The sequence below is a fragment of the Carassius gibelio genome, chromosome B14 (assembly GCF_023724105.1).
Source record: "Carassius gibelio isolate Cgi1373 ecotype wild population from Czech Republic chromosome B14, carGib1.2-hapl.c, whole genome shotgun sequence".
In the NCBI taxonomy this organism is placed as follows: domain Eukaryota; kingdom Metazoa; phylum Chordata; class Actinopteri; order Cypriniformes; family Cyprinidae; genus Carassius; species Carassius gibelio.
In genome coordinates, this window is record NC_068409.1 from 27756117 (window position 1) to 27771252 (window position 15136).

The 15136-nt window shown below is 34.8% G+C and overlaps 1 protein-coding gene across 3 annotated transcripts in view; it reads left to right on the top strand.

The window, feature by feature from the left end:
- The window catches only part of lingo2 (leucine rich repeat and Ig domain containing 2), a 326054-nt gene that overhangs the window by 143437 nt on the left and 167481 nt on the right, over positions 1 to 15136 (top strand). For all 3 annotated transcript variants that reach the window (XM_052574215.1, XM_052574216.1, XM_052574214.1), the window contains one exon: positions 7586 to 7650. The gene's annotated coding sequence lies outside the window, so the exon portion shown is untranslated. The remainder of the gene's footprint in view (positions 1 to 7585; positions 7651 to 15136) is intronic.

Sequence of the window (15136 nt, forward strand, 5' to 3'; positions counted from 1 at the left end):
ATTTATTTGAATTTACTTTTTAAAATGTAAAACATATTATTGTGTAGTTCGGCATTACATTATGCAGCCATGCACAGAAATGATTAAAGACACACATTGTCTGAAAGCACTAAATGGCACAGAGAGAGAAACATCATGTGGAGTTATTTTGTTTTGTATTATTAAATATAATTTTGTATTAAGTAATGATGAATCATTAGTTTATCACGATACGTATATTAGAGTAATTTTTTAAGTAATTGATTTATAGAAGTGGCAAATTGATTATGCTGTTATTTTTAATAAATATAAATTAATATCGAATAGATTAAACATACTGCCAATAGACAATTGCATTAATACATGTTTTGTCTATATTCTTAATGAATATTAGCTGGTTAGTTAAATTATTTGAAATTAAATCAATTTTCAGGTAACGATGTATAACCAACCGTGTTGTTAATTTTTATTTTTTTATTTTTTTTTTAAATAATAATTTAGATTTCATAGTAGATAGATATAAAAAAAAATGTTTGTGTTTTGCAGGAGTAGGTCTGCAAATGAGCAACAGTCAGGTGAGAATAGAACGTAGACAGCCTCTCACACACAATACCACTGTGTTCCCAAGATTCATTGCGTCATTGGACTCTTATGTTGTTTTAATTGTCTGCCAAATTCCACATACATTTCATGAGAAAAAGCAGTGTTATCATCAAAGGATAAACACAAATGTCCTAATAATAAATCAGGAAGTTTTTATTGTGAAAAAAAAAAAAAAATCTACATTCCCAACTGTGTTGTATATGGCTCAGTCAGTACTCCTACTCCCATATATGAATTTCGGAGAATACAATGGAATAGTGGATTGCAATAAGGTTAGTAGTATACAACCCTACTCTAATAGTCAAATAATATTTTTTAACCATACCCTAATTGGGGGCTGAGCCCCCTTAAAATGAAAATCCTAGAATCACCCCTGGGATGCTGTAACGTGGTAAGTTTGATTTTGAAGTGTTTATTATTCCATACAAAACGTGAAAGTATAGAATTTTGTCTCCTTAAAGTAACCTGGAGTTTTCTTTTAAATAAAATGTTTGGATTACTAGACATTTTAAGTAAATCTTTAGTAACAAGTATTTTTACAAATACTCTATTGTCAGTTTAGATATTCATATGAAGTATTCAATGATGTTGCTTTTCCCCTGTCAAACTGTGAAAAATGTGCAAATATGAACGATGAGTTTGCACATTCTTTTTGCTAACAGCTATATCCACAATGTTGCCTCACCATAAATTACTAATGATGTTTGTTGATATGAATTATGGAACATCACTGAATCCACCAGAGCTACTTAGTCTTCTTTTGTTACAGTTAAATCTTCAGGCTTTTTTTTTTTTTTTTTTTTTTCTCAGTATATGAGTTTTTTTTTTGCAAAACTCATGTACTGTATATAAGTCATACAATAGTTTTTACTAAATAGATTAAAATTTTGATCTCCAGTTGGCCTTGTATTCATTGTGTCTTTTCAGTTAGGCAGTGAGTTGATTGACTGAAAATGAATCAAAAGAATAAATTGCAAGAAGTAGATTAGGTATTTGGTGGGAAAGTCGGTGGTGATTTGCATTCAGTGGCCTATATTTCACATGAGCTAATATGTGTCAGCTACATCCGCTGGGAAAATATGACACTGTTTACCAAAGCACACTATATGGTTTATTAGGAACTAGCAGACAACTCAATTAAAGTTCCCCTCTCACCATGTGAATTGAGGCCTCTGGTTTAAGGGTTTATTCTGAAATTATTCAAGCAAACACTAAGGAGGGAATTCACCGAGAATGAATAACGTCCACTGATGGCATTATTTAATTGCTCACGCCGTTGCTTTAGCACCTGAGTCAATAAACAAATTATGCAAATCAACAAAGGGACCTCAGCAAACATCAAAGCGGGCTGCAAGATGACTGAAAGCAATTTAAATGGATTTTATTAAAATAAGGGTCACTTAGAGGTGTTCTTATGTTGATTATTAATAAATAAATAAAAAATTTCTTTCTCATATCTACTTGACTGAAAAAATAAATAAATAAATATATATTAACACATGGGGAATTATATACATAACAAAAAAGTGTGAAACAACTGAACATATGTCATATTCCAGGTTCTTCAAAGTAGCCACCTTTTGCTTTGATTACTGCTTTGCACACTCTTGGCATTCTCTTGATGAGCTTCAAGAGGTAGTCACCTGAAATGGTCTTCCAACAGTCTTGAAGGAGTTCCCCGAGAGATGCTTAGCACTTGTTGGCTCTTTTGCCTTCTGTCTGCGGTCCAGCTCAGCCCTTAACCATCTCGATTGGGTTCAGGTCCGGTGACTGTGGAGGCCAGGTCATCTGGCGCGGCACCCCTTCACTCTCCTTCTTGGTCAAATAGCCCTCGATGCCTTCAGTGTGACTCCACAATTTTCATAGTCATGAAAATAAAGAAAACTCTTTGAATGAGAAGGTGTGTCCAAACTTTTGGTCTGTATGTATATATATATATATATATATATATATATATATATATATATATATGTGTGTGTGTGTGGGGGGGGGGGGGTTTGGGTGTGTGTGTGTGTTTACTGAGTGATGTCAGGAATCACAAAATTAACTGCAATACATTTTTTTGACTCTTAATACTCCTAGTTTCAGAAGCCTTAAAAAATGTTGAGAACTGAATTAGATGCAGGTTTTTGCAATATAATGACTGTTTAGTGCTTTCACCACAGTGTATTTAAAACTGATGTTTTCTGGGTCTCAGCAGACAAGAAACCTTTTCTGTTTTCAATTGTTTGCTTTTGTGGATGCATTTGCTGATTTGAGAATCGTTTCCAGAGTGCTAATGCGTCTGTAAACAACCATCCCCTCCATTATCACCTATAAGAGTCTTTTAACTGCGAACGGTACAGTAATCTACATCACGTCTGAGACTTTCACAAATGTCACTGGAGAGGAGTGTGATGTATTAAAATGTTGTTCTGCCAGAGCTCCTATTTTGACTGGCAGTGTTCTGTATTTGAAACCACAGCAGGTTCATGTGCTCACTGAACCACAAGTGGGAAAAGAATGCAAGCAGAAGTGGATCGGTATTAATGCAGAGTTGATGGCTCCTGTTGTTTTCCAGCCTAAGCCAATGACGTTCAATTACCCGTGATCTTCATCAGCAGTCTGGCACGCATGGTGCATTTGAGTGCTGCTTTGATGTCGACTGCTCCTGAGATTTAACAGGAAATTTGCATCCTGATTTGCGTCTCTGGAACTGATCGATGGTGGTTGGTAGAGCTTAATGCTAATGCTAGCTGTCGCCTCGTGATGCCTCGTGTTTACTTACTGCTGCTTCACCGTCAGTGGCGTTCTCTAGCGAGCTGATCTGAGGCTTCTAGACAGCGTACGGGACTTTTATGAGAATAAATATCATAAATCATTCTGCTTTATAGCTCCTGAGACCGGAGGTGAGGAGCGTGCAGGAGCTCTGCCACTGTGTCCATCTCAGATTTCTCAGGCAAAGCTTGATAGTGTATTGACTTTTTCTGATTAGCAAAGAAAGGGATGTGAGCAGGGTGACAAAAGCCAAACAGAGCATCAGGTTTATTTTTGGGCCCTGGGGATACATAATTCTGTTTTGGAGACATGGAGTCTGGCTTCAGAGGGAGACTGTGAAACATGACTATCTCTGGCAATAAGAGGCAAATTCTAGCTTCAAGTTTCCTCTAGGCTTTGTAAGGCTTTAATAGTTTGAAAAAGGGAAATTTCCAAATTACACATACACAAAGATGGTAACCTACTTTATTTTTACACTCTCACACACACACACACACACACAAATAACAAACCATAGAAACTTTGCTTTTTAAGTGTAATTTATTCTTGTGATGATAAAGCTGAATTTCAGTATCACTCAATCCTTCATCAATAATTCAAATATGCTAATTTGGCGCATAGAAAATATTTCACTCGTGCTGCTTAATATTTTGTGGATAATTGTTGATAAATAGAAAGTTCAAAGAACTGAATTTATTTGAAAGAAGTAACAATTTGTATAGCTATTTAAAAGGTGGAATATATATAAAAGTATATATTGGTATTGTGGCGGGAGGAGCAAACGACAGACACAGTGGGCGTGGTGAGGCTTTTCTTAACAGAAAATAAAACAAAATGGGCAATAGAAGTGGCCAAAGGGGAAGAGTGTCCAGGGTTTGTGTGGGTCGGGTAGTGTTCATGGAGGAAGGGTCCAGGTAAGGACTGAGAACATCAGTGTGCATACACGGAGAAGAGTCCGGTCTCCTGAGGAGAAGCGCGTTGGGCTTTTCAACAGCAGTGGTGATGAGGCTCCATTTCCTTCAGGTGTGCCCTATCACACACACCCCAGCCCTGGCTCACCCAGCGCCCCTTTTCTCTCACACACCCACTCCTGTCAGGAGACTGGTAAAGGGCAGCGGTATAGGACGGGGTGTCGATGATAATCAGGGAGGAGGCAGCTGACTTGTAACAGTATATAAATAGAAGCAACAATGAGCTTCGAGATTGTAATTGAAGAACAAAGCAAAAGAGTTCAGTCCAGTCAAGCTCACTGGAGAAAATCCCCAGTTTATTTATATGTTTTTTAAAAAGCCTGGTTTAAGGGCATGGCCCTGTGTACACATGCAACATACCTAGAAGACAAATATGGATGAATACTTGAATAACAAACAGTTGACAAACAAACACTGGGACTTGCACAGAAACAAATTTTTGCTGTTTCTAGCCAGTCTAACAGTGTGATGAATAGCCAAAGACCCCTAACACATACACACAGTTCAGGCATGCTAGTGATAATTTGGGTTTCTAACAAGGTTGTATCAAAGTATAGAGAAAGGGTGAGTCAGATGTTATTTCCTTGAGCTCAACTAACCTATTTTGGTGCCACTTAACTAAGATGTAGATGTAGGAGAAAAAAACATAGAAAATAAGGTAAGGACCGATGAGGAGGTTAACAAGAGAAATTAAGACTATGGATGAAGACATTAATGATTTGCAACTAGTTACAGGTTGTGGAAACGATAGGAGGACATGGCAACTAATGTTATATAATGACAAATTTTTTACTCCTGTTAACTGAAAACAGAAAGGCTAAATGCACATGCAAGCACAGATATGGTTCATTAGGTGAATTTAGGGCTGGTCCAATACCAGAGTTTTCAGCTTTGGTACAGTAACCATTATAATAATTTGTGAGTGATTCTGAAAAGATGGTACTTTAAATAAACTACTAAATATATGTGTGCTATACAGGGTCATAGAATGACTAATGTTTTATCTGTTTAGTAGAGGTATAACACTATAATAATAATAATAATAATAATAATAATAATAATAATAATAAACATCATGAGGCATATTGTGAAGTTGTTTTCAAATATATTCCTTAGAAATAGATGAATGTTATCGTAATTGAATAAAACAAATGTTCTATATTTATGTTTATGTAAAGGATAAACTTAAAGTTGATATTAAATAACTTGTTTACGTATAACATATTTAAATACGGATTTAGATTTATGAAAGAAACCAGAGAATGATTAATTGTGTTTGATCGAATTGCTTAAGTGACTGATTCAATGACTCAGCATTTAAATCTGTCTTGTGAAAGTCAGTGAATGAATCGGTGTATTTGAAATTCACTTGAATAAATTAATAAATGAATCTCTTATCAAGAAAGTTATTGACACTGGTGTATCGATGTAACCTGCAAAAAGAGTCAATTATGCTTAAACATACTTTATATAAAGTGTAGTTTCTTTTATCAGTTGCACAGCTGTTTTAAATCTTTAGTGCTGCAGTACCTTTTTTTGTACCAGAATATTGCACAGTTCAGTCTCTAACCTAGTCTCATCACTCATCATGTGCTTGCAAACATCTGTCTTTCCCTGTCTCACTGTCCTTCAACTTTCTTTGCCCTCTAACTTTATCACACAGAGGAGCCTACTCACCAATTCCATGTGTTCTAATACCCAAATCTTTCTTATATTGCAGTCACTCACTGCCAGCCTCAGTCTTCAAAAAACACAGTTAAAAACTGTTCTCAGTGTCAAATAGATTCATCCTGAATAAAATGTGAGGCATTACAAGTCATCACTGCAATCTATTTAAAGGTACAATTTGCAGTAAAATATCGCAACAAACTTCAACTAGAAAGAGGTTCTGATCTCGCTTGTGTTTTACTCGACAGGTGAGTTGTTTTGATTTGTATCTTTACAGGAAACTTATGCTATTATAACACTCAACAAGATAAGTATAATGGGGCATACACGCCAAACGTGGGGCATCGCGTCTCTAGACCCATGTGAGGACGCTTCTGATCCATAGTCTGATCTCGTCTTTGCATTGACTTTGTATCTAATCTACTCGCGCAAATCGTTGAACTCACGTTAAATCCATGATTTATCTTTTCATCTGATTGATAGTCGTCAGCGGTTGGGTAGAAGACAACAAATCCCATCATTCCATGCTCCTTCTTAGTGTCATCAAACCACGCGATTGTTATTGTTTTGATAGTGTGCCCTCTTGTGGCAGGTCCTACAACCTGTACCTTTAAGTAGCTTTGCATCATAATATAAAATGCTTTTTATAGAAAGAATAGTCTCCTAAAGCTTATTTTATTATTATATTTAAAATATAACCAAAGAAACATGCTTATGTCTAAGAAATGCATATAAAGAATGAGGCAGCCATTTGCTATAATGGGAAAGTAGCTTAAAAGGAGATCTGTCGGATGCTAAAAACGGTTTACCTTTAATGAGAGATGGGGATTTCATTTCTGATAAATGGCTGAAGAATATGTACCTGCCATAGCAATGTTGATAATGAAAAGCTAGGGCTTAAGCAGCAGTGTGGAGATAATATTTTGCGATAATGTTAATGTGAAATGGTTTGTGGTGGCTGACTGTAAAATACTAGCCAGTAGTTATCAAAAAGATTTGAGACGTTATAACTGAGGCTTTACAAATACCTAAATATACACTTAAAGTTTATGAGCTGCAGTTGCTGTTGACATTATGAATATTTTAATAGATTTTTTTTTTTTTTCTGAACGCAACATGGCAGCTTGTTTCTTACCAACTATTGTATGATTTCTTCTATAAGATGTTTTTACCAATGGTAAATAGACGCTCATGAACAGAAAATCATTCACCTTAGAAGGTAACCATAGCAACAGTGTGCTGCTTTAGTACATTAAGGTCCTTTCGGATCATTATTGTACAGAACATCTGACAAAATTTTTTACATCTTAAAGTTAGTTTACTGTTGACTAACTGTTGGAGTGTAGTGGCTGTAAGATGTTTTATCGATTCCAAGTAAACAGATGGAACTTTTTTTTTTTTTTCCTATACTGAGAACATTTCACATCTCATATAATGAGTGAAGCACAGCTCACCAAGCTTTGCACACAATCTGAGGCTTCACCCAAGTCAAATGATAAGTTACTAACAATGCATTTTTGACCTTCTAGTGTTAATGAAGTGGATTTAAATATAGTTCAATACAAGGTGTTGTTCTTAATTCTTTTTTTTTTCTGTTTTGCTTGTAGGCCATGGACATTGCCTCTTCTCCTGCCTCTGGGCTGACCATGACAAACTGTTCTGTTTTTATGTGGTAAGTTACCCCATTATGTCTGTGAGAACTAAGGCTGATATGGCCTGTGGGGACTTGAGGTGGAATATATATGCTGTACTGTCTTATTACTTTTTTGATAGCTGCTACTATCCAGCCTGAAAAAGAAGATACAAGATCTAGTAGGAGTGGGGATTGAGCACTTTTTCAAAACAATAGTTTTAATGGTAGGAGATGAATATTAAATTGAGACAAGTCATCATCACAACTAAAAGAGAAATGGGTGTGATTCTTCCAGATAAATCCAGATTTTTCTTCTTTTTCTTTTCTCTCTAGAATCATGACCCACCTGGATCATGCAGATCAGTATTAAAAGATGAAATAATAATAATAATAATAATAGTAATAATAATAATAATACAAGTTTTTGCTGCTTTTTTGTGGAAACAATGATATCACTCAAACATATATGGTAAGATTTTGGAAAAAGAGAGAGAAATTAACAATTTCATCATACATTACAGTGATGAAAAATGAGTGAAGTGCGAAGACACTAAAATGTTTCAATGTTTAAATAGGTTGCTATTTAATAAATGTGTCAAAAAAAAAAAAAATATATATATATATATATATATATATATATATATATATGTATGTATGTATGTATGTATGTATGTATGTATGTATGTATGTATGTATGTATGTATATATATGTGTGTGTGTGTGTGTGTGTGTGTGTGTGTGTGTGTGTGTGTGTGTGTGTGTGTGTGTGTGTGCAAATAAATGCTGTTTATTGAACTTTCTACTTATCAATGAACAAATCCAGAAAAATCAGACGCATCTCCATTTCCACACAAAATATGAAGCATCACATCTGTTTTCTACATTGATAACAATCAGAAATGTTTCTTGAGCATCAAATCAAATTGTAATTATTTCTGAAAGATCACGTGACACTGAAAACTGGAGTAATGATGCAGCAAATTCTGCTTTGCATTACAGGAATATATTAAATTTTATAATATATTAAAATATATAAATTGTTTTGTAATAATATTTCACAATATTGTTGTTTTTTACTTTATTTTGATCAAATAAATGCAGCATTGATAAGTAGAAGAGATTTATTTCTAAATCAAATAAATGTAATGTTTATAAACTTGTGGCAGGTACTGTAATAATAACTATTATATTATATTATATTATATTATATTATATTATATTATATTATATTATATTATATTATATTATATTATATTATATTATATTATATTATATTATATTATATTATATTATATTAGTATATTATTATATTAGTGGTCAGATTTTCCAGCTTTTTTGTCTCTAGCTGATCATGTCTGCTATTTTCTTAATGCATTTTCTTGGTATTATTATTCAGTGAGCCTCTTTGGATGTTCAGACTTGTGTAGTTTTGTAATTTAATTTACAATCTCATATTTAGTCTGGCTCCATTCTGGTATGTAACAATAATTTTTTTAAGTATTTCAATAATTTCCAGTTGATGATAAATACATTTGTTCTTGAATATCATGAAATTTGCCTTCAAAGCTCCCTGAATTCTCATTGCTTGTTTTTGTCCTCATCTCCTTAGACTCAGTCTATTATAAGATAAACAAATGAATTCACTTGTGTTATGAAGCAATATTGAAGAAGATATTCCCAATGCACCATTATAAACAGAGGACAGTGGGTTATATAATTAGTTTGTGTATTTCTTTGCAGTGAGCAATGCAACACTGTTTTATATTGCAAAGATCTGAAGCATGCCTCTGCTGTGTTATGAAGTCTATGACAAGCTGACAAAAAGAGCGTGCAGGTCTGTTTAGATTTGTCATTTATTCCCTGTGTTAGCTCAAGACTCAAACTATATTGGACTTCATGACAGAGTAAGAAATTCTTCAAACATTCTTTTTATGCCTGATGTCAGTTTTTAAACAGTGTGTTGTTTGCTAGTGTGACATGTTGTCTTTGAAAAAGACAAGCAGATGTGACTTAATGGACACACATACACACTTTGGCACAGACACACATAATTAGACTTCAGTAAGAGATCAGATGAAAAATGCACAGACGTTTGCTTAAAGGCAAAACACAAATGAATTTCTCTCCCACCACCAATCGCGCTCCTTGTTTACGTCAGAAAATGAAGATGAATTATGCCACTGGGCCAAAGGTTATTTATTTAAGTGCAATAAAGCAAATGCGCACTCACAGCAACTTCAAATCTCATTCTCTGTTCTCATCGGCCTTGGGCTCTCTCATGTTCGCAAACACAAGGGGTCATAAAATAATCCAACGCGACAAGAATGCACATGTTTGTAATACATTACGCCGAGGCGATGATTATCCACAGAATCTATGTTATCATTTCATACTGACACTTAATATTTCCATGCTCCACCTCACAAAAACATCTCCTGCCTGCCACCTGAGCTGTGTTTGGCTTCACCGAGCATGTTACATCATGTTCTGACATATGGGGTTTGTACGATTGATAGGAAAAATCTGAAGCTGATGGCTTATAGACATTGGAGAAAGGCAACCCTGAGACTAATCCAAGCCATTGTGCATCGGTAGATAAGGAAAAATGGAGGAACTGCCTCCTGTCGCTCTGTCAGAGAGGATGATGGGATGTCAGCTACTATATATATTTGGTAGCACTTCATTTTAATGGTCCTGTTTGAACATTTTGTTGACAATAACTGAAATTGCACGTACATGTCAAACAAATTTCCATTAGAGCTTATTATCTGCTAACTCTTTATTGTGATGGTGTCCCAACAGACATTCTACTGACTATTAGCAACTTTGCAAGCAACGTTTCTTACAGTCAACAGATTGAGTTAAAGGGACCTTCAAAATAAAGTGGAACCATACATGTTTTGATAATATTAGTAGTACATATAAATATTTGTATAGATATGTAATTAAATAATTATAAATATATTACACACACACACACACACACACACATTCTAATCATACATGTTGATTTATATTGAACAATCACATATTAAATAAACATATGTTGATTTGTTTAAATATTGAATAATCACATACTGTACAATATATATAATTCTACGTGATCATATATGGACTGCATCCAAGCTGCTTATGTGAGCAAAACTGCAACAATAGCAGTAAATACACTATTCACTGTAACAAAAAAAATAAGCACCTTGCTTATCGTCTGTTTCTAGGCAGATTTGTTGCCGGCATAGCTTTAATACAGCGATTCTCCAGTGGTCATCTTTTATAAAAACCTCATGTTTTTGAATCAGTCCATCAAAAAATGCTTTTGAAAATGTGTCACTAGAGTTATCATTTGATTATTACTTACTACAATAAGCACTAAGTAGTAAATGTCAAGAGAAAAGGAAAACTAAATGTTTTTTTCTAATTCTAAATATGTAAATGGACAAAATCAATGGTATTAGCTGAAATGTGTCAACTGTTTGTTGTTAGCATTGCATTTGCTTATGCAGATTTAAAATGTGGCTTTGTTTTATATTGTAGTTTATTAAAAAAAAAAATGGTGCAAACCCTTCATCCTTTTACATTTACATGTTGGTGGCAGCACCTGTATTTTGGTCTGCTCTATGCAAATGTATTCAGGGCTGGAACACTGTTCTCTCTTATCCCCTTATTAACCAAGGGACGCAGACCATTACTAACACTCCAGTGTTACTGTGTTTGTGTTAAAAGCTCTTAATCCCATATGCTGGTTTGTTCTCAAATTGACTGTTATTATTGTAAATTTCATCATAGATAATAAATTCATGCTGAGATAATCCCTCTTACAATGAGACTCTAATCAGGTAGTTCAGCCTCCCTAATCAAATAGGGTTTTATTTTTCACTCCTTGTACCAGCATCCATTTCATAGGGGAATACATGGATTTGCCTACTATTTTATGTTCTCTGCGAGCCCTACTGCACTGCTGCCACAGCAAACTCTGGCCCCTCAGGTTACCCACAATGCTCTGAGGCATCTTAAAGGGGAAGGATCAGGCTCTGATCAGATGCCATGAGGTCAGTGGCATGTCACATTGAAAATACCCCCCCGGCGTTTGCTGTAATTCTCTGCAAGCGTCTTTCCTTTGTGCTGACAGGGTGGGAGAGCTGGAGGAAAGCCTCTTAGCTTTTCACAGATCCACACAAACCCAGACAGATAATGTGTCTTTTTTTTGGAGAAAAACGACAAAAGGTCCTGCCACTTACTTATTATTTCATTCTACTCTCTGTCTGCTCAACTCTTCATGATGTTTTTTTTTTCATGGTGTGAAAACCCCATTGTCCAGGATACATTAACGGCTGTCAATAAAAAAGGACAGTGTACATAAACTATCGTGATTGTCATGAAAATATGTCAAATGTAGTATAGGTATGTTTAGAGATGTTAACTTACTATAACTATAAATATTAAATAAAATATAATTTTGAAGAAAAAATAAAAGCTCTTTATATGGCCTTGATTATATTATAAAAGTGTACTGGCTTAACAATTTTTGCAAGGTTATATGTGTTTAATCTAAAATAAAAGTACAATGTTTGTCATGCCATTCATAGATCCATTTCTGTTTAACTATTTGTTGAATATTTAAATGTAACATTTAGATCTTAAAAATGATAAAGTAAAAGCAAATGCTATTAAAAAAAAATATGGGAAAATGAAAGTGGAAGAAGGGTTAATGTTCTGTTTGATGATTTTTACACATTTTTACACACTGTATATGATTACCATATTTCTGCAGGCAGATTGCATTAAATATACAGCATTATTCTGCAGACACCCATAAGCTGCCACTGTGCAAAGACTGGATACAGTGTACAATTTAATTCCTGCTTTTGTACGACTGTGAGCTAAGCTTGCGTCTTTTTATAGTTTTAACTCATCCATATTGCAAACACACTTGGCGTTAGCAGGAATTAAGTTTGTTTCAGTGGTACTAGATGCTTTACCAATGTACACATAGATGATGAAAAGTCTTTTCAAACAAATCTGCTGGAACTCTCCCCAGCAAAGCCATCTGTACCGCCAAATGTTATTTTTATCTTATCAGTCGTCAGTGCCACATGGAACCCATTTTTAAGTTGCTTGTGAAGTGATGTCTGTCAGTGTTTGGAGTTCTCACTTTTCAAATGCAATTTGAGAATTAAGCACTAAAACTTGGTTTAGAAAAGCAGGAACTGTCATTTTTGTTTAACATGCTTGATATGGTTGACATAAAGTGCAAGCCAAAGTGAGATCATTTATTTTATTTGATTCATGCAGACAAAATTGTAGTGTATTTGTTTTGCTAGCAACAGAAATGGCTGTCCAAACTGTCATGTTACAAGTTAGTCGATATCCTGGGTGAATACAATTGATACAGTAATGATGCAAGTATTAGCACAATGGCAAGATACTTTTTCAAACAACAACTGAGCATAGCTGTCAATGTGGAAAGAATGGAAACGCATTGATTATGTCTACTGTTTATGTCTAGCAATGAGATTTTGCCATGGTGCTGATGTACCTAAGAGCACATAAAGTGTGGGAACTACTGACCTGTATACAAGTAAAGATTAAGGCCAGAGTCTATGGGCTGTCTTATGACAGGAATCTCCTGCTCCTTAAATGATTGTAATAGAATGCTTCATAACACATTTAGCTTAGTGAGAAGGCATTACGTTGCTTAAGGCTAATCTTATATTACACCAATTGTAATTATAGAGTGGTAGATCATACATTTACTATAGCAGTGGTTCTCAAATGTTATTGCTTGATGATCTATATTTTAGGTTTGTTTCTAGTTTGTTTGTTTGTTTTTTTCATGTTACTGTTTTGCTTTGCTTTGCTTTTTGTTTGGTTTCTTATCTTTTATTTTATTTTATTTTGTTTTGTTTTGCATTGCTTTGCTTTGTTTTTTGTTTGTCTTCTTTTCTTATTTTATTTTATTTTATTTCATTTTATTTTTCTTTGCTTTGCTTTTCTTTGCTTTGTAAACATGCATAATTTATTTGTTTGTTTTTTTATTTATTTATTTTTGTATTTGTACCCTATGTCGTTTTATGGTTTGAGAATGAGGTCATCTCATATATCACACACACACACACAGAGAGAGAGAGAGAGATAGACTCAGAAGATCCCTGACAAAAATCACTTTGTTTCTCAGGTTTCTAGTAGAAAACCAGACTGAAGCAGGCTATCAGAAACTGTTGAGCAGTGACACTGAAGATAAGGATTATGTCTGCCTGTAGCAACAAGATGACGATATGTCCTCACTTGAATGACTTTGTTTTTTGGGAGCAGGTGACTGATGTGGGGGACACACTTCTCTAGAAATAATCAGCAAGATGCACAGATATGTGTAAACATGTTCCATCCCTCGGCAAGCCAGTGGTCTGTGAAAGAATGTGTCATGATTTCGGCACACTTGACTGGAGGGGTTGGAGATGTGAAGTGCATGAGGAACATGCAGGTGGTCTCTGGATGATTTCAATCGCACTTAAGGGTGTTTTCCTGTCAGTCTTTTCCATTGCTTTTCAGTGAATTTTTGGAATCATAATAAAAATGTTTTTGAATTTGGTAGTACTTGAATCCACATAGAATCCACATTAGATATCTGGATGCATGTGTTTATGTATGTTTGTGCTTCAACATCCACATAAACCAAAGAAGTGAAATTATTACTGCTTTGATTTATGGTCAATTTAATATTCCTTACTGACCCCAACCTTTTTAACTGTATTGTATAAAAGTGAATATTATGTTATTAAAGTCTAATGTATAGGGACATCGGAATTCATGGCATTGTAGGATTTACACTTTCAGTAATTTAATTTACCTAGCTGTCTAGCTAGTTTTCTCTCTGTACTGAGTTCCATTCTTTTCAGTCTCTTTCTCTTTCGCCGTCTATCAGCACTTTGGCACCTATTAACTCCCTCTCAGGTTGTCCCTCACTCTGCCAATGCATTTGAGCCTTTTTACTTCACACAATTAGAGTTCATTACCTCCATTGCTTTCTGCATACATGTCTGAGGAAGCAGGGATGGCCTCTGGGGAGTTTGGGTTGGATAATAGAGCTATGTGTTTATGTGTGTGATTCTTTGTGCTGATGTCTGCTTGCATCACACCACTGAAGCCTTGGAAAAGCAGCAAGGGACACAAAAGCTTTTTTTTTTTTTTTTCCCCAGTGTTAATTAAAAGCTAATGTACCTGCATACCATATATTTTAGAAACAGGCAGAAGTACCTGACACCCTACTCTGACACAATATTTTCCAAAGTGCATTATATCACATAATACAGCAGTGAGGAAGTGAAATTGTGAGCTATTTGGCTATTTAAGCACTAAGGACAGCAGTTGGGAGCTTATTTCAGGACCATGGACAGCAATTTTTCACTCTATTCTGCGAATGAGAGGGTAAGAAGAAAAAACATTTGTATAATACAGTATATTCAAGGTAATGATCTTCTTTTAAACTTTAGAAAACAACTTTAAACTTGTATTTTCTTCTGTATTT